Source organism: Durio zibethinus, chromosome 16, assembly GCF_047325235.1.
Source record: "Durio zibethinus cultivar Kanyao isolate XHJ-2024 chromosome 16, ASM4732523v1, whole genome shotgun sequence".
In the NCBI taxonomy this organism is placed as follows: domain Eukaryota; kingdom Viridiplantae; phylum Streptophyta; class Magnoliopsida; order Malvales; family Malvaceae; genus Durio; species Durio zibethinus.
Window position 1 is genome coordinate 9,277,631 of NC_143177.1, and position 21,725 is coordinate 9,299,355.

The 21,725-nt window shown below is 31.2% G+C and overlaps 1 non-coding gene across 1 annotated transcript; it reads left to right on the forward strand.

Annotated features, from left to right (window-relative positions):
- The first annotated feature begins 21,134 nt into the window (after positions 1–21,134).
- LOC149514275 (small nucleolar RNA R71) lies at positions 21,135–21,239 on the forward strand. The gene has a single exon (XR_016328904.1). It is a non-coding gene; the product is annotated as a small nucleolar RNA R71 (small nucleolar RNA).
- Positions 21,240–21,725: the final 486 nt, after the last annotated feature.

Here is a 21,725-nt window from a genome sequence, read left to right on the forward strand (position 1 = left end):
TAAAATTTAAATTAAATATAGTCATCGAGATCTGACCTAACTCTAGGGGGACTTTTGGTGGTTTTTATTTACATGAGGTGTTATCTTGGTCTTTGTGGGGCAATTTGAAAACCTTTAAATTAAAGATATTCTCAAAGCTTAACTTAAATATAGGTGAGTGAAAAAGTGTCTTGGTATTTAAAGTGTTTTCACTTTAATCCAAAAATAAAATGCTTTGTTTTCAAAAGTTTGATTTGTTTTCAGAAAGAAAAGAAAATTCAAGTTTTTAGAACTAAAAAGGGAATTAATTACTAAATACTATAATAGGACCATTCTTACCAAAATTCATGGATAGCATGCAATCAATTGGTACAGTCTTCAACAGGCACTATGGGGGTGCTAATCTTTCCCTATGCATAATCGACTCTGAACCCTAAATTTGATTTTGCAGACTTCAATTTGTTCTTTTTATAAAACTTTCTAATCTTTTAAATGTTTTATCAAAAAAGATAAAAATTTTTGGGTGGCCAATCACACCCTAAAAAAAATTGGTGACGACTCTTTTTTTGGTTTTTATCGAAAATGCTTTTAAGCCTCCCTTTTTTTTATTCCCCATTGTTCGATAGACAAGCACTTTCCTATCCTAAAATTTCACAACAAAGGGCTTGGTGGAGGTCTATAAGTTGGGAATAAAGGATTCTGTAAGGTGATTGATGGCACCTTGAATGCTAGAAGAAGTTTAGGAGGCATAGGTGAGTTAGAATCAATGAAAGCACCAATGATAGTGTTTGCACAAGAGGAAGAGAGAAAAAAGAGAGAAGAGAATGGAAATGAGACAAATGATTAGAGAATTTTCTTTTTTGTCCATTTCCATGTTAGTAATGTCATATATAACCTACTGCTAGCAAATAGTTTTCTCCCATTATCTCACTATGGGTGTTGATCATCTAGAATTATCTTATTTAACTCCTAGGTGCAACTATTCAATATTATGGGCTTTAGCCTATTACAAAGTCTTTGGTCTAAGATGGTGCCTTTCTATTACATTTGGAGCCTTAGTCTCTAGTTGGCAGAAAAACTTCATGTCTAGGTCTTTGCCTCAGGTTTGCATCATTATGCCTTTGTCTCTAAGGATTTCAATTTAGGGTTTCAATTTAAGGTATTGATTTAAGGTTTCAATTTAGGGTTTCAATTTAGGATTTCACTTTAGGGTTTTAATTTAGGATTTTAATTTAGGATTTTAATCTTAGGGTTTTAGTTTAGGGTTTCAATTTAGGAATTTACTAATCTCTCTAAAAATCTCCAACATCTAGATAGACTTTCAAAGCAAGCTTGTATTCCATAATTTCCAAAAATTAAACTAAATTTTATATTTTTTCCTTTTCATTAAAAAATTTTATTACTATTATTATTATTATTATTATTATTATTATTATTATTATTATTATTATTATTATAATTTATTAATCTTTTATTTCTTTTACTATTTAATAGTTCCCCAACATTTAGATAAAATTATTAATTTTTAGAATATAATTTTTAATTCCCTCCAATATCTAGGCAGGGATCTAAAATTATATATATATGTTATTATAATTATTATGTTTATTACTTATTTATATTAATATTTTTTTTAGAAGTATGATGGAAGTAATAAACTGGAAATGTATGAAGAATGAATTACATCTAAAGTAATGTATAACATATAAACTAAATTAGATTAAAGGCCAAAATAAGCATAACAATCAAACCAATAAAGAATTCAAATATGCACAAAATTTAAACTAAACTCGAAGAAATGTGCATGGGTGTACATATCATGCTATATACCTAAACGTAAGGCAAACAAGTTCATAGCCTCATTTCTTTTTTACCTTTGTCTATTAATAAAATATATCAAATCCTTTGCTTTATATACTAATGATTTCCACTATTGTTTCTTAAACTAAAACAAAAGAAAAACTAAAAAAAAACGTGAATACAAATTCTTAAAAGATATAATTGAATTTTTCTTAAAACAACTTGAATCATTCTTCAACAACATCCTCTCTTGTAACTAAGCATGAACCAAAAACTTCCAACCTTGTCCCACACAACCTACTAAGATCAATCTAGCTTCTATAAACCCTTCCTTTTATTTACAGTAACTAGGATAAAAAAAAAGTTCCTATCTTTTTTATGGAGACCCGTATGGAGGGGTCCAACCGGTCCCAACTCCCCTTTTCTTCTTGTCATACTAATTCAACAACCATGACATGATGATGGAGGGTTGGAATGAAGCTTTGAGCTTCCATACTGTAGAAAAAGAGAACGAAACTGGTTTGATAAAAATGGAAAACATGTAGAGGCTAAAGAGATTTAGAGTTAAAAAAACAGAACCCTAATAGCATACACTAAAGGGAGAACAAAGTTTAAATCCTTATATGCAAGAAGATAAAGAAACCAAGAAGGAACAAAACGGACTTACTCAGCTTTCTTCCCTCTTTTCAGCTTTTTTGTTTTTTTTTCTTTTTGCACGATTCTTCTTTGTTCAGATTTTTTGTTTCTACCGCTTTTCCCCTCACTCAAAATGGCTACTGGCTTTTCTTCCTTTGGCTGTTTTGCTGGTCATGTTTATGCTCCAACGAACCTCTCTTCCTTTAGTCTTTTTTTTTCTTTTACTGCTGCCTGTGTTCCTGCTTCTTTTGCCTCTTGTTTGTTTGGTCTTCAGTTTTGCTTCCCATAATTTCTTGCTGTATACCTCTTCAGCTTTTCTGCCAGTTTCTTTTTTCTACTTATCCCGTTTTCTGCTTCCTCCCATTTTTCTGTAGTTTTTTGCTGCTCACCGCCCAGCTGCTGCGCTATTTCTTTTTCCCTTGCCGTTACTTGCTTCTCTTCCTTTTTCTTATCTCCCGTCTCGTTTTCTGTTCTCTTTCATGTCTTTTCTTTTTCTCAATACTCCTCTGCCCATGCAGTTTTACAGCCACCTCCATTCAGTTTTGTTTTGGTCCCATGTCTGCATGTCCCTTGTACGGTTTCTTCCGGCAGCCCTCTTCATTTTTTTTTTATGCCACTTCTTTCCTCTTCTGGCTTTCACGCTCCATGCAGTTTTTATCAGTTTGCTTTAGCTTTTTTCTTTTTTTTCATGCGGTTTTTACTTTAAGCTTTCATCATATATCCATGTTAAACCAAATGGACTTAAAAAGGGAGCCCAATGCTTGCCACTTGTTTGGGCTCTCTTTCATTTTGTTCTTTTATTTTTAAAGTGGGTTTGGGCTTCCAAGTTTTCACTTTTGTTTTCAGGCCAAGCTTTTATTGTTGTATTGATTTTTTTGGTATTTTTTATTATTAATTTTATTATTAATTATTATCATTTTTTTATTGCTAACAATGGGCCATTAATGGCCTTTTGAAAATGAGATATTGTTGAACCTTTTATTGGGTCCAATCGGACCATCTAGGGCTACTGCAATGCGACTATTATGGGATACACATGGGAAGAACAAACTCGGATTACAAGAAAAAGTGTCCCAAACAAAATTGGATATTTATAATTATCCTTCTTTGCATATTTTTGAGGATCAAGAATAATGCAAAGATATAGACAATAATTTTATCCAGATAATACCTTTTAAAACCCTATTTTTTTGTTTTTCTTGTTTTGTTTTTTTTGTCAAAAATAAAAATAAGACCAGGACAACACTATAAATCAAAAAATAAAGAATTATTGGGACAACATCACAAGTCGAAAATAAAGTAAATTGAGACAACATCGTAGGTAAAAAAAGAATAAGGATGTCTAAGATAATACTGCAAGTCAAGTAATTAAGGATAAAGTTTATTCTTGTTGCCAGCTAAATTGGGCTTAAATTTTCACTGAGTGCAAACTAATCTGAGCTTAAATCCTTATTGAGTGCCAGTTAAATTGGGCTTAAATCTTTATTGGTGCCAGCTAAATCGGGTTTAAATTTTTTTATAAGGGCTATGTAAACTGGGTTTAAATTTTCATTAGTGCTAATTAATAATGGGCTTAAAACTTGGGTGCTAGTTAAATTGGACTTAAATCTTTTCATGATGTGCTAGCTAAACGGGGCTTAAATCTTTAATTGATGCCAGTCAAACTAGGCTTAAATCTTTCATTGATGTTAGTTAAACTAGGCTTAAATCTTTTCATAAAGTGCTAGCTAAACAGGGCGTAAATTTTTATTGCAGCCAGCTAAACTGGCTTAAATCTTTCCATGAGGTGCTAGATAAATTGGGCTTAAGTTTCATTGATGTCAGCTAAACTAGGCTTAAATCCTTTCATGAGGACCAGGTAATTTGGGCTTAAATCTTAATTGGGTGCCAGCCAACTTGGGCTTAAATCTTTTCATGAGATGCTAGATAAACTGTGCTTAATTTTCATTGGTGCCAGCTAAATTGGGCTTAAAACTTCATTAGGCTAGGTTATTTAGGCTTAAATTGAGTCCCAACTAATCTGGACTTAAATCTTTTCATGAGGGCCAGATAATCTGGGCTTAAAACTTCATTGGGCTAGGTAATTTGGGCTTAAATTTTCTTTAGATGCTAGCCAACTTAGACTTAAAATTTTTTATTGAGTGCTAGCTAAACTTAGCTTAAATTTTCATTGATGACAGCCAAACTTGGCTTAAATCTTTTCATGAGGTGCTAGATAAACTAGGCTTAAAACCTAGGTGCCAACAAAACTAGGCTTAAATCTTGGGTGCCAGCTAAACTGGAATTAAATCTTTTCATGGGGTGTTAGATAAATTGGGCTTAAATCTTTTATTGATGCTAGCTAAACTGGGTTTAAATCTTTATTAGTGCAAGCTAAATTGGGCTTAAATCTTCATTGGATTTAGGTCATCTGAGCTTAAAATTTCACTGGGTGCCAGCTAAACTTGCCTTAATTTCTCTAATGCCAAATAAACTGAGTTTAATTTCTCTGAGGCCAAATAAATTAGGCCTAAATATTTTCATGAGTGCCAGATAAGCTAGGTTTAAATCTTCATTGGGTGCCAACTAAACTGGGCTTAAATCTTTTCATCAAGTGCCAGCTAAATTAGGCTTAAATCTTTTTTAAGGCCAGCTAAATTAGGTTTAAACCTCTATGCTTGATCCAATATAGACTTTTCATTGGATGTAACAAAGGTTAGGGTTTGAGGTTGTCAAAAGAAAAGGATAGAAATGCCTAAAACAAGTGTTGAAGGGTAATTAAAACTAAATATCATTCTTTCATTTGAAGGATTCACTTCGGGTATATTCCCTACCATTTTCTTGTATTTTCCACCCATTCATTTCTTTTCTTCTTTTTTTTTTCCTTATTTTCTATTGTTTTTCTTTCTTTCTTTCTTTTTTTTTTTTTTTTTCATTTTACTCTTTTTCTTCACTTTTCTTTTTTCCTTTTTCTTTTCACCATTCTTATTCATTCTTTCACTTCTTTTTTCTTTGAATGGATTCAAAGCTTTTGGGAATTTATAATGGGCATCTATTCGAACATACAAGATTTCATTTAGACAAAACCATTCTTAAACCCCTAAATGCATCCTTCTTTGACCCCTCAGTATAGAGGGTGATCCTTAGTTAAGGTTTACCTTGAAAGAATTTAATTAGGCTCAAAGGGGTAGTAAAAGATAAATATCAAGATTTGAAAGGATAATGAAAGATGGCCATTTGTCATTTTAAACATGATCATCTAAATTAAAGAGCAATTGCTTTTTGGAGAAATGAATTTGAAGAAAGGTTTTCATTTCAAAAAGTTTTCTTTCTTCTCTTTTTTTGTTTTTCGGTTCTCTTGACTTTTCTTTTGGCTTTTTCATTTCAGACTTTTATTGTTCCCTTTCCAAAATTGTGGATTGGTCAGGACTTTATTTGGCTTTATTAAACTTCTTAAGTGCATGATGTCATAACCATTTTTCTTTTCTTTTTTCTCTTTTTCTCTTTTTTTTTGACATGCCTCTTATAATTCATACCTTAATCCACTTTGCTAGAAATACAATTCATGGATGATGCCTCATTTTAACAAACCATCCTTAATAAAAGTTATTACAAGAAAATAGTCACGTGGAATGAATGAGAAAAAAGGTTATATGTATATGGAATAAACCCCCTTAAAGTATCAAATGTTTCATGTCACTCCACAAAAAAGAATGAATGGGCTTTTCATAACTCAAATTGTCTTAAAAGTAATGAGATCTTTCTTCTTTAATCAGTATATCCTCGAGCTGAATAGGTTAAGCCAATTTTGGGGTAAAGAATTGAATGGTTGGTATGTTTGAAGTCATTTACAAGACTTTGGATAGCTTTGATTTTGGAAATTTTGGAACTACAACGTAACATTGACACGTCAAATTGCCACTTTGAATTGTTAAAAAAATGTCATTTTTGCTTAATCTTCTAGGAATCCAAATTTCTTTTTTCCATTCTTAATTAGATATTTCAATGTTCATTACCTTGGAAAAGAATATCACCCTTTGATATCATAACATTATTAGGTGAAGGTAAGGTTCACGAATTCAAATTCAAGGCTTTTAAAGGGTCATGGTTGATGAATGAGATCAATTGAATGACTTAAAAAAAACTGTTTAGGTATTTGAAAATTTTCTAATAGTGATCACCAACTCTTTCGAGACTAAAACCTTTTTCTTTTTGCTTTTCTATCCTTTTTCTTTTTTTTTTTCACTTTTTTTTCAAGGTATTTCTTTTTTTACAACCTTGTGACCTAACTATGTGAGGTTTTACTCAAATCTAAGATTCTCCCCCTTTTTACCATATTCTTTCAAGGAAAACCTACAAGTCCAAACTTTAAAAGAAATAAAAAGACCTTAAGTGACAATATAAATCCATAAAATAGCATGATGCACAATGTCCATTCATGCAATACAAACATTCAAACTTGACCAAAAATTGTCATTCCCAATAGTAGTCTTGAGATGGCACTCAAACTTATGGAAACAAAAGTTCCCCATTTGGTGATTCAATCTTAGCAACGTTGATCCTTAATTCCACCACTTTCAATCATCAAAATCACTAACTAGTTATTTAAATTTTATAAGATCTACATCAATCAAAGCCTAAACTATATCCTTGAAGGTCGTACAATCTCTTATGGGATGCCTGTCGATCCCATCATGGAATTCACACTTTACATTGGGTTTATACTACTTTTGGTAAGAAGGCTTTCTGGGTCTTGCAAGAATAATGGAGATCATATGATTTTTGGCCGGTAAGGTGAAAGGTTTAGTGTAAAACATTAGGAGCAAATGATACATCTTGACTCTCTTTCTCTTATGGTTTTATGAATGGCATGGGTTGATCCTTTGTTCTATAATTATTTGTGGCAAAAAAATCAGAGCACACAAATAAGGTACTTAAGAAAAATTACCAGCTCGTGTGTCAATTGGGAACAATACGGTGACCATTAGGAATAGTCATTCATCAAATATGCTTGTGTCATGGTGAGGTTTCTCATATTTCACCCTTCAGTAATTATCTCTTGTGCATAACCATAAAAAATATTCCCTTGCCTTTCATTAGGAATTTCCACATTGGCATCCATAATCCTTCCCCTTTTTATCCTATCCTCAATTTTGCCTACAACAAATAGCAAATTGGTAAATTCTAATAACGTATTACCAATCAACTTATCATAATAAGGAGAAGGAAGAGTATCCATAACTAGGTAATTTAGTCCCTATTAGTTAGAGGCTGTTGGACTTGCGATGCAACCTCTTTCCAACTAACAACATATTTTTAATAGTTCTTATTGGGGTCTTTCTCATGTTTTAAAGGGTTAGTTGGTCTGGAGCCATCTTCAACATGTGGTAATATTGCTTCTAAAATGCTCGAGACAAATCCCTCAAAGAATGAACTTGGCAATTTTCCAAGTTGTAATACCAATGGGTTGTTGGCCTAGTCAAATTTTTCTAAAAGGTATGAATAAGTAGCTTTTCATCACCGGTATACCCAACCATTTTATGATAGTACTGAGCCAAATGTGTCTCAGAACATCCTGTTCCATTAGACTTTTCAAATGCCAGAACCTTGAACTTGGGTGGAATAACCACATTTGGAACTAGTTGGGATTTTCTTTGCATCATAAGACTTATCTTTACTTTTAATAGCTTGAATCCTTTCTTCCAAGAGATTATACCTCTTTTGTTCATCTAAATTCCATGACTCCTCCCTTATAGGTACTAAGCTAGGTCCATTGGGTTGATCATTTCCTTAAGCAAAAAGTCATTCAATAATCTCCTGCATCTCTTCTATCAAATCAATATTCTCTTTATCCTTAAGAGCAATCACAGGGATTATTCTCAAAGAAATTCCTTCTTTTTATAGCATAAATGAATTGCATTCTATTGAATGGATGGATAAATGAATGAATGAATGCATAAATGACAAATGACAAAGCTCTTTGATGAAAAGTTTGAAAATTAGAAAATGGATAAGAATTAAAGACAAACCATAATTCACATATCTATGTTTAAAAAACAACACCATATTAACTTGAAAAACATTTTCCAAACTAAAGAAATTCATAAAGCATTTTATTTTCCAAACAGCTTATCACTTAAAGACTCTAAAAAGTCCCATCCATGTTTGTCATCTTGCCATCTCCTTCTCATTATTCCTAAATCTTTAATTCCTTATTGTAGTTGGATTGAACCATTTCGCATCTATGAATGATTGCACCTTATGTTTGAAACCTTCACAATTCTTAATGGAGTGCCCCATATTCCCACCATGGTATTCGCATCTTGCATTTGGGTCAAAATGTTTTAGGTATAGAGACTTTAAAGGCTCTAAAGGCATAGGGACAATAAAGTGTCTCTCAAATAGATAGGGAAAGAGTTTTCCATATGAAATAGGAAGAGGATCTAGCTGTTTCTTTTTTTTGGGTAATTTTTTGGCAACATGTTGACTAAGAGTTTGAGGTGGTGCAATGGCTCAAAGTTGAGTAATTGACAGAATAGGAGGTTGGGGAATGGAAGGCTAAAGATTTTAGTTCAGATATGGACTTCTCAGAGATTGTATGAAGTTTGGGTGCCTGATCATAGATGTTTGGAAAAGAGGTCGAAAATAGTAATGAGAAGAATTTGAATGCAAGTTTGAGTTTGAAGCAATTAGTGAAGGTTGCATGAAACCTAGTGACTTTATCTTGGAAATCCAATTTTGGAGCTTTGAAATTTTAAAGGACAAATTACTCATCCCTTTCATGATCTTGTCCAAACCTTTATTATTGTTCAAACCACTGAATGCTTTAGCATGCTCAAGAAATGTACTAGGCTCAGTAGGAATCAGTTGATCGTGACTCCTTGAGTTTATAGGACTTACTTGAGTTGAAACTAGTACAAAACCTTGAGAAGATGCCAAAGCAAATTCCTTGAACTTTTCAACTGTCTTTGTCAACTCAGTGAGTTGTTTTGTCTTCATCCGAATGTCATGACCAAACTCCTTTTGATTGCATTCTAACACATTGATCTGGGCCTCTAATTGATCTTCCATATTTTTAGCTTCTTATACCTGTAAAAACAAATGCTTTGTTTTAAAGGCCTAAACCAAAATTCTTATGCTATTATTCTTGATCACAAATGACACAAAACAATTCTTAATTTGCATGATAAATAAATATATGTTTATGAATGCTTGAATATGTTAATGACGGCAAAATATATACAAAAATGGAATAACCCAAAATATACAAATAACTTAATGATGAATGTAGAATGAAATGACTAAATTCCAAAAGAAAACAAACTTCTTACCTATCCTAAATATTTTTTTGCTCTTTTTTCCTTTTTCCTTTTTTTCCATCTTTTTTCTTTATTCTAACTTTATTTGCACTATTATTACCCTTAAATCCAAACTATATCAAAGTGCCCTACATATCCTAATTTAAGTAATTTTTATGAAAAAAAAAAATGGCATGGCTTTAAACTTCTAAATAATTTCTTCAAGAGGTTGACACTACTAATGGCTTTATGAGAACTCCTTTTTTTTTTCCTTTTTCTTTTGTCGATGATTAACCTAAAACAAATACCCCTTCTTAAAATATAATGCTTATATAATATATGCATCAAAATTAAATAATATAAAAATAAAATGAATAAAAAATTCAAAACAAATAAATAATAGAAAGAACATAGTAACCATATAATAAAACAAAATAAAAAAATATATCAGTGTCTTAACTTTAGGTAATTTTCTAAAAGGTGCATGGCTTTACCCTAGGCAAGCTTCCTATGGCTCATGATATGCTGGGTCAAGATTTATTCATCTAAAGGTTCCCAAACCAATCTTACATCATTGTCTATTATAGACTAATAAGGCACACCGATCCTCACCCATTATAGGCTACAAACGGAAAGAGTTCGATTTAAGTGAAAGTGTTTTGCTAGCAAATATTGAGGTTATCACCTTACGAGAGTATAGCTACTTCACTTTTGCCTAATAAGGATGAAGCTCAGGTCTAGAGCTTATGCATGCAAGTGAATGCGCAAATGTGTGCAAAAATGTGCAAAGCAATATATCAAAATAACATAAATAAATCACACATACAAAATCAAAATATGATAATAACTAACATGCAATTTAGTTATTTATTTCATATACATATTTAAAAAAATTAAAATGAAGGGAATTAAATGAAATATTAACTAAAACCAATTAAATCCAAAACTTTCAATAGCGCATGATTAGAATTTTTGGTTTCACTCTAAAAATGCCCCCAATGAAGTTTTCAGGCTATTATAACATATCGATTTAAAGACTCAATTGCTAGAAGTAAAAATTTAAAAATCATGAAAATACAGGGAGTCACCACCAATCATTTTTTTAAGGTATGAGTGGCCACACAAAAATGTAGCTTTTTAATAAAATGGGTTTAGAGTTTTATTAAAAGCATTTTAATAAAAAGACAGTTTTGGTTTACGAAAATAAGATTGGGTTTAGAAGTCAATTATGTGTGGGGAAGGATTAGCACCTCCATAACACCCACAAATTTTGTATTAATTAATTATGCGCTATTTGTAATTCTAGACAAAATGGTTTTTTATATGAAATTTAATTATAATTCCCTTCATTTTTAAGAAATAAAATTATTTTTTTAAAAATCTTTATTTAGAAATTTTATAAAAATATTCAAATTAAATAAATACATTCAAATTCTTTGACATAAAGGCAAAATTTGAAAATAGTCTTTTCGTTTAAGATTTATTGTAACATTCCTTTAAAAATAATAAAATAACACTTCTTGTAAATGATAATCATTGATGACTCTCAAACATCTAAGCAAAGTACCAACAATTATATTTCACATAATGTTATTTTAATTTTATTTACTTAAAATTAATTTTTAAGAACTTTTTAAACAATAAAAAATAAAAAATAAAAAATAATATAATTAATATTGAACATCAATAACTAGAACAAACATATATATGCATTACAAATGAACACATTAATCTAAAAATGAAACATATGCAAATGATGATAAAATCTAAATTTAAGAATCAGGTTTTTAAATATAACAAGACCACTTGACACTCCAACCTTTAAGTAGAGTTTAGGTACGACTATTTATATTTAAAATCCCATTTTATCACTTATTTATTATTTGTTCTTTAAAATTTTCTTTTTAAGTTGTAGAAATATATGAAAATTATTAATGAAATAAGATTTCCTAAATACCCCATCATCTAGGCAGCATTCAAAAATAGATTATTTCATAAAAAGGTTTCCACATAAATTTTTAAAAAATTTTGGGATTTTGGATGGATCAAGATTTCAAACTTGACCTAAAGTTTAGGGTTTCACCTAGGATTTTAGGGTTTCCTTAGGGTTTAAGATTTTGCCTAGGGTTTAGGGTTTATAGGTTTCGAACTTGTGGGTTCTAATTAGGGTTTCACCTAGGATTTTAGGGTTTCCTTAGGGTTTAAGATTTTACCTAGGGTTTAGGGTTTACAGGTTTCGGACTTGTGGGTTCTAATTAGGGTTTCAACCTTAGGGATTTTAATTTAGGGATTTGATTTAGGGTTTCGATTAAGGTTTCAATTTAAGGTTTCAGTTTAGGATTTCAATTTAGGGTTTTAGTTTAAGATTTTAATCTTAGGGTTTTAGTTTAGGGTTTCAATTTAGGAATTTATGAATCTTTTTAAAAATATCTAACATCTAGGTAGACTTTCAAAGCAAGCTCATATTCCATAATTTCCAAAAATTATGCTAAATTTTTATATTTTCCCCTTATTTTTGTTTTCATTAAAAAATTTTTATTATTATTATAATTTATTAATCTTTTATTTCTTTTTCTATTTAATAATTCTCTAATATTTAGGCGAAATTATTAATTTTTAGAACATGATTTTTAATTCCCTCCAACTTTTAGGCAGGGATCTAAAATTATATATATTATTATGTTTATTACTTATTTATATTAAAATTTTCTTAAAAATATGATGGAAGTAATAAACTTGAAATGTATGAAGATTGAATTACATCTAAAGTAATGTATAACATATAAACTAAATTACATTAAAAGCCAAAATATGCATAACAATCAAACTAATAAAGAATTCAAATATGCATGAAATTTAAATTAAACTCTAAGAAATGTGCATGGGCGTACATATCATGCTATATACCTAAACATAAGGCAAACAAGTTCATAGCGTCATTTTTTTTTTCACCTTTACTTTATATACTAATGATTTCCACTATTATTTCTTAAACTAAAACAAAAGAAAAACCAAACAAAAATATGAATACAAATTCTTAAAAGATAAAACTAAATTTTTCTTAAAACCACTTGAATCATTCTTCAACGACATCCTCTATTGTAACTAAGCATAAACCAAAAACTTCCAACCATGTCCCACACAACATACTAAGATCAACCTAGCTTCTATAAACCCTTCCTTCTATTTACTATAACTAGGATAAAAAAAAGTTCCTATCTTTCTCATGGAGACCTATATAGAGAGGTCAAGCTTGTCCCAACTCCCTTTTTATTCTTTTCATACTAATTCAACAACCATGACATGATGATGGAGGGGTAGAATGAAGGTTTGACCTTCCATATCGTAAAAAAAAAGAACGAAACTAGTTTGATAAAAACAAAAAACATGTAAAGGGTAAAAATATTTAGAGTTAAAAAAATAGAACCCTAATAGCATACACCAAAGGGAGAACAAAGTTTAAATCCTTATATTCAAGAATATAAAGAACTAAGGAAGGAACAAAATGGACTTACTTAGCTTTCTTCTCTCTTTTTTTTGCTTTTTTGTTTTTCCCTTTTGCATGATTTTTCTTTATTCATATTTTTGTTGCTACAGCTTTTCTCCTCACTCAAAATGGCTACTGCCTTTTCCTCATTTGGCTATTTTGATGCTCACGTTTTTACTTCAACAAACCTTTTTTCCTTTCATTTTTTTCTTTCTTTTATTGCTACCTGTGTTTTTACTCCTTTAGCCTTTTGTTTGTTTGGTCTTTGGTTTTGCTTCCCATAGTTTCCTATTGCATACCTTTTTAGCTTTTTGTTAATTTTTTTCTACTTATTTCATTTTCTGCTTCCTCTTGTTTTTCTATAGCTTTTCCCTTTTCACCGTCGAGCTGCTGCTGCTATTTCTTTTTCCTTTGTTGCTACTTGTTTCTATTTTTTTTTCTCATCTCCACCTCTTTTTCTTTTCTCTCTTATGTCTTTTTTTTTTCTCAATACTCCTCTGGCCATGCAGTTTTGCTACCACTTGTATTCAATTTTTTTTTATCCTATGTTTACATGTCCCATGTATGGTTTCTTTTGGCATCCCTATTTAGTTTTTTATTGATGCCATTTCCTTCCTGTCTTGGCCTTCATGCCCCATGTAGTTTTAATTAGTTTTTTTTTTAGATTTTTTTTTTTTTGCATGTGGCTTTTTACTTTAAGCTTTCATCATATAACCATGTTAAACCAAATGGACTTTAAAAGGGAGCCCGATGCTTGCCTTTTATTTGGGCTCTCTTTTCATTTTGTTCTTTTATTTTTAAAGTGGGTTTGGGCTTCCAAGTTTTCATTTTTGTTTTTGGGCCAAGCTTTTATTATTATATTAATTTTTTTGGTATTTTTTATAGCCAACAACAAGCCATTAATGGCCTTTTGAAAGCTCTTGTCGAACCTTTTATCGGGCTTAATTGGGTCGAGACTCATTATGGGGTCTACATTAGAAAAATAAACTCAAATTACAAGAAAAAAAATCCTAGACAAAATTAGGCGTCTACAATACCAAATAGCTTTTGCACTTAATTTTTGATAAACATTTCAAGGAAGCAAGACTAAGAACATGCTCAAGGGACAATTTCTCTTTTAATAAATATATGCAATACTACACATAGGGAAATTTTCATTTACTTAAGCCAATGGCTATTGGCGATAAGATTATCAAACCATTATAAGATACATATATGTAAGCAAACAGATACATAATTCTTAATTTTCTATAATTTTTGCAAAATGTAATATTGCATATAATACATGCAGTTAGAAAGATGTCAAATAATGTTAACCAATTGAGTTTCATACACACCTCTTTTTTTTTCAACAATAACTATGACATACACAAAGTTCTTAATTCTTGAAATCTTGCTTTAAATATGTTGTATAATAATACATGCAAAATGGTTATGAACAAGGGACAATGCGCATGCCCACAACAGTAGTGTTGATCTTATACTTTTATGCCAAAGAAGTAGTAGTTATAGCTGCCTACTAAAAAATTTAAGATTTTTACCCAATAGTGACTACCCAAATGCAAATAAAGATTGGGCATCTTAAATAAATACCATTTTTTTAGAGAATTTACACTGGTGTTTGAGATGGTCACTTATCCTGTTTCTTTGGAAAAATAAGGATTTGTGTTTATCATTGGTAGTAGTAGATATTTGAAATGAGTAAATACATTTATAGCCACATTTATTTCAAAATCCTAAGGTTTAGCCTTGGCTGTTCACATTTAGACCAACAACAAAGAATATCTCAAAATTGTTTCTTGCAATAACAACCATAGTCAGGTTAAGTTTTTCAAAAGGTTGATGTTTTAAGAGATCATTACATAAGTAACTCTTTTTCAACTATTATTGTCAATGGTTTTATAGGGTATAGGTTGTACAATATTCTAAAAAGGTGGATTTAATTGTAAGATCAGTATACATGATTTGATAAATTTGCAAATGCTTAGGCCGAACAAGTAATAATAGTGACATTTTGGTCAAAATATCATCCCATAGGGATTAGGTAAAGAAATTCTTAAGCTAAGTACCTATTATCACTCTACCCTTCTATACTCAGTTTGATCGAAGAATAAGCATGAAAATTAAGCTATTCTAAGAAAATAAAATCAAACAAGACATTACACATGCTCATGTAAACAAAGTAAAAGAATGCAACATGTAAACTAAGTAAACTAAAATAAATTACAAAATAATAGTAGCTAAAATATAAGGCAATGAATTGAAACAAAATAAAAGTGAAATTAAAGTGATGCCAATGGAAGAATTAAAGAAGACATTGCAAACTACACTTGAATGCTAAACATGGAAAACAAAAATCAAAAGCAAAATTGGATCAACGTCTTTTAAATCAAGTACAATTAAATTTTATTGCAAGAATAGTGAGTGAACTAAAGTACAAACAGAATTAAAGTACATTTTATGAAAGAAAATTGCGAGATCTAAGCTACAAACATGAAAATAGAAACTACATTTGAAAGCTAGAAACTAACAATTCATAGAACAAAAATTAGATCTACAATTCTCTAAAGGGAATGAATTTAAACTGAGCTAAGGTAAGCTAAATCGACAAGTTTACTATAAAATCAAATAAGAAAATCACAGCAAAATAGAAAAAAATAAGTTTAATGAATTAGCAACTCTAGATTTACTCAAAATGAGAAAAACATAACACTATTAACAAAATTCATCCAAACAGCCATTAAAATCATGAAATAAATGTCCAAAAATGAAAAAAAGCAAGATAACAAGTAAATCTAAGAGATTAAAGGTTGGAAGAAGCAAACAAATCACCTAGAGGATAGAAGAACCAAGCTCCAACTTGAATTGCACTCCTAATCTTCATTACCTCAGGATTTCAATCTCAACTTATGAGAACTAACTGTATTGATTAGGAACGAATTTGATGATTTTTTTATTATGTTGAACCCTATTGGGTAATAAAACTATGAAAAAAATGGAGCAAAAACAAGTACAAAATGATTGAATTCTAATTAAAATATTGCAACTAGGTTAAGTGTGAAAATGCCAAAATAGATTTAAGATCAACGAGAAAACTTAAAGATTTGAGCTGGAAATCAATAAATTTTGCAAATTTCATTGCCAAATTGTAAACTAAAAATACTTTAAGAAAGGGAAAAATACAACAAGAATTAATGAGAAAAACTAAAATTAAAACTGTTTGACAAGTAAGAAAATGCAAAAAAGTAAAGCGCATGAAAATGTAAAGTGCAAAAATTTAAAGAACAAAAAAATTAATCTTAAGCTAAAGTTTTCCAAATGAGATGTGCCTCAAGCCTCAAAATATCTCTAAAAAATATTTCCAATTGAATGGTCTTCTTGAGCCTTCCTTATTCCTTCATCATTTGGCAAGTCAACTCTTCACTAGTTGTAAGCCTTTTTGACATGCCTTTTTTTGCCACACCAAAAAGTCCTCTTTATGGTCATTAGGAGCTCTCCAAAGTGCCAGCTCTTTTGCTCTTTAAAACCACCTGTAAGTTTTGAAATTATGGTGCTAAATACAAGTAGTTGTGTGATGCTTGTATCCACACCACTAGTGTACCATCCTTTGCTCCTATTTTTGCATTTTCCTTTCTTCATTTGGCTGCTACAAATTTAATTATTTAATGAATAAATTCAACATTAAAGTCACTAAAAATTTGCTAGAAATAATGTTAAAAAAATCATAGAAGCAAGGATCAAGAAAACTCTCTTAAAAGGTGATATATCTTATTAAAACTAGCTCAGACCATTTGCGTAAATTGCACAAAAAAATTCTCTAAATTGTATAAAAAATTATCCAATATTCCTCATTTTCACCATTTTTACCTACACATGAGAAAAATGTACATTTTGGAGTATTTTTGCCACAATTTGCAAGGAACAAGCTAAAATATAAGCATAATTGCACTAAAAATGAGTATAAAAATAGTAAAATTTTAGTGCAATTAAACTTCCAAACTTAAGCTTTTGCTTGTCCTCAAGCAAAATAAGATTGAGCAAGAATCATTATATACTCTCAATGCCTCATTCAACATAATTGCTAAATGGATTAAATAATGGATATAACTTAAGCAAAATCATGAACAAGCGCTAAGATACAAGAATCCGCCTAGGCTAAGATCATTCCTAACTATGGTTCCATAAGCAAGCAACACCTCTTACATATCCTTGTATGAAATCTAGTAATGTTATGCAAAACATGAGACTTTAATAACAAAGATTGATATGGTATGCTCATATTCCATAAGTTTGCTCATCACATCTCTCTCTACTATTGTAGATAAACATATGACCAAAGATCATTAGGACTTTCATAAGGTTGCAATGTAAGGCTAGGTCAAGGTATGAGAAAAATCATTTAAGCACAAGTACCCTAACAATGCATTACTTGTCTAGGATCATTCATAATTGAGCTTCCAAAGTAAGAAAGGTAAGCTTGACTAAAGAATCACCCTTCAAACTTTGATTTTGCCCATTTTTCTTTCTTTTCTTTGCTTTTTCACCACTTTATTATTATTATTTTTTTTTTTGGTTTTTTGATTTTCTCTTTCTTTTCCAAGCTCTATCCTTCCTCTCTAATAATGCATAACTCACAAATGGTGCATGAATGTCCTAATGTATATAGGGTAAGGGACCAAAAAGATAGGAAATATCAAAACAAAGGCTTGGGTTTGTAATGTGATTTCAAAACAAAGAAAAGGCATCATAAGGCTCAAAAGAGATGACTATGGAAGAAGTGTATCAAGGTTGGCTCGAAAAGCTCAAACGATCCAAAGATGGCCTATATCATTTTTCTAATCATGTGTTTTCTAATATTTTACCTCAAGAGATGATCAAAACAAATTCTAGAACATGAAACATAATTTCAATGACCAATAAATAAAATATTTCATGTTTACATAATCAATCACTAGATAAAAAATTCAATTTAGTGATCTAAGTATCAACTCATAAATGAAAACCATATTAAAAAATTCACCAAGCCTAAGCATCATCTCATATTTCACACATATTCAATCTTTTCCTAAAGCTATATTCATTCTCAACCTCTACCTATATTTGGCTTATGAAGAACTAATCAAAGAAAGCATACTAACGATTTAAGCTACCACATGTTAAGCTCAATTTTAAGGTAAAACCCAAGGAAAATTCAAAAAGTTTTTCAAATTTTGAGCAATTTATCATACCCTCAAACTTAAACAACACATTATCCTTAATGTGTAAGCATAAAAAGAAATAAAGTACAAAAGAGAGGAACAAGGATATTCCCCTATAATCATAGAGGAATGGTGGCCGAATCTTTTATCAAACTTTGGCTGAACTAGTGCATCCTTTCTTTAAGCTTTTATTTTAACCTATAAAACAAAAAAAATAAAAAACAACTACATAAATAAACAACATCAATATGTACAAGAAAAATAAAAGCTAAACAACAAAATAAACAAATGAACAAAAAAATGACATGTAAAGCTTGGGTTACCTCCCAAGAAGCACTTTATTTGAAGTAAAAAGCTAGACTGTGTAGAATAAGCTCAACTCTATAAGTTCATAGTGATCACTCTACACTTAATTCCTAAATCCAACCATTTAATGACCTTTGTCTTATCCATCTCATAAAAAATTGGGTCTAATGGTGGATTGTGTGGGCAAGTATGAGTGATAGTGAATTTCTCAACAAAACCCCCAACCTTACACCTAAATGGACTAAGGTAAATGGGTTTTGGTTTTAAAATCCAATCAATCAACCTATTCTTAACATGAACCATATCATATCCTTCTTGCAATATGTCCACACCCTCCTTCCTATAAGGATTATGATAGGCATGATTAAATTGAAATTTCTTAAGAACTAGTGAATCAATCAATGTACATATCCCATCAAATATAATTAAACCATCACCCTCTATCTTAGAAGGACTATGATCAGCGTAATCAAATTAAATTTCTCAAAAATAGGTGAATCTAAATCTAAAGGTCTAATTACTCTCAAGAGAGTGTCAAAATCAACTGCATGCTCAACAAATTGACAAGTAGAGACTATTAATATCTCATCATCATCCTTAGTCAAATCCATGTCTTTTACCTTATCGACTACAAGGAATTCCTCAAAATGCGAAAAAAGGGTACTTTAGGTGAAAAAATCATGAATCACATCACTAACTATCTCTACTCTTGACTAGTCATCAGAATCATCAGAGAATGGCAAAACCTAAAAAATAATAAATCGAATCTCTTGATCCTGAACTCACATGATAATTCCTCTTTTTGCACATTAATCAAAGCCCTAATAATGGTTAAAAAGAGTCTCCCTAGGATAATTGGTATCTTGTGATCCACCTTTATATCTAGAACCATAAAATCAATAAGTAAAATGAGTTTTCCTATCTTGACCAAGACATTTGCCACAATCCTTTTATGGTATTAGTGATCTATTAGCCAACTGTAGAGTAATTGAGGTGGGCTTAGACTCTTTTATACCTAATTTCCTAAAAATGGACCAAGGCATCAAGTTAATACTAGCACTTAGGTCACATAAAGCTCTATCAAAGAACATACTACCTATAGTGCATGGGATAGTTAAACTACTGGGGTCTTTCAACTTCATAGGTAGTTCTCTCTAAATTAAATATGTGCACTCATTGGTAAGTGCAACTATTTCATAATCCTCAAGTTTTCTTTTTTCAAGAGATAATGTCCTTCATGAATTTGGCATAGGTAGGCATCCGTACTAATGCATCCATAAAAAGGATGTTGATGTACGGCTTTTTAAACACTTTTAGAAATTTAGAGAATTATTTTTCCTCCTTTTGCTTTTCAAACCTTTGAGGGAAAAGAATGTAACACATATGTGGCTTGACTCTATGAAGAAAAAGCCTAGATTAACTAGGTATAGCACTATGTGCACATGTTTAAGGTAACTAGGTAGGTCTCACCTTTTCATCCACCTTTCTACCCTTTTCTTTATCATGAACTAGCTTTCTATCAGGCTTATCACCATTAAACCCCTAATCTACTATATCTTAAGAACCTATATAGACTGGATCACTAGCTAACTATCTCACACTCCTAAGGGTAATGGCTTTACACTGCTCTTTTTCCTCCTTCCTAGGGTTGACCTTGGTGTTACTTGGTAAGGTTCTTTAGGGTCAAGTACTAAAGAGGGTAGCTAACTGACCAATCTGGGTCTCTAGGTTCTTTGTAGATGTAGTCTGGTTCTGAAACATGGTGTTTTGCATTTATACAAATGAGATCTGGGTTCTAATCGTGATACCTAAGAGATCCTCACTGAGGGTTTCTTTTTAGGGGGTGGCATAGATGGATATAGAGGTATGTGCTATAGGTGTTGTTGTTGTTGATATAATGGTTGCTTGAAACCTAAAGGGTGAAGTGCTCTAGTGTATTGAGGCTATTCTACTACCTGAATGGATTGGACTAATTGAATTGGGTTATTCCTCCAACTTAGGCAATATGTGGAAGCATAAAGGTTATTGGGTTGCCTTGGGTTCTATCCTACATAATGGATACTCTTTAAGTAGTGATTAGGACATGACTCCCCTGAGTGGCCTACCCCACATACTTCACACAAAGCTATAAGACTCTGGGTGAACCTAGAATGACTAAGACTCAGCTTAGAGGACGTGACCTTAAAATTCAAGGATTCTAAAGATTTGGCTAGAGATTCTACCCTAGCACTCAATGTTGTGAACTCATTAAGCTTGTACACCCCTGAAGCTTTCATAGAATGCTGTCTATCATTTGGCCACTAACAATTGTTTATGGTCGTATCCTTTATCAAACTATATGCACTGTTAAGGGTCTTACTCATCAAGGCACCTCCTGTTATAGCATTTAAAATAGTCCTAGTATTTGGTATTAACCCATTGTAAAAAATTTGAATCTCTAGCCATTTCGATAGTCTATGGTGTGGACACTACCTTAAGAGCCTTGCATCTTTCCCATGGCTCATACAAGGTTTCTGAATCATGTTGAGAAAAATTTGTAATCTATTTCCTTAGCTTGGCCATCTTGGCCAAAGGAAAGAATTTAGCCATAAACTTTTGAACTAAATCATCCTAGGTGGTAATGGAATTTGGTGGCAACGAGGCTAACCAACTTTTTGCTCTATCTCTAAGGGAAAATGGAAACAATCTAAGCCTAATCACATCCTCAATAACACCATTATATTTGAATGTATCACATATCTCTAAAAAATTCTAAAAATGAGCATTCAAGTCTTCACTTGTATGACCACTAAATTAGACTAACTGTTGTATCATTTGGATGATTATAGGTTTAATCTTGAAGTTATTAGCTTGTATGGCTAGCCTTTGAAGGCTAGGTTGATATCCATTAAGATTTAGCATAGCATAATCTCTAAGAGCTCTAGTATCTTGCTTAGCCATGGTGATAGTAAGGTCGGTAAGCCTCTCCCTTCTAAACCTCATAAAGGTAATCTCAAGCTCAAGATCTAGAGAGATCAACTCACATCTCCTGACTGAGTGCAT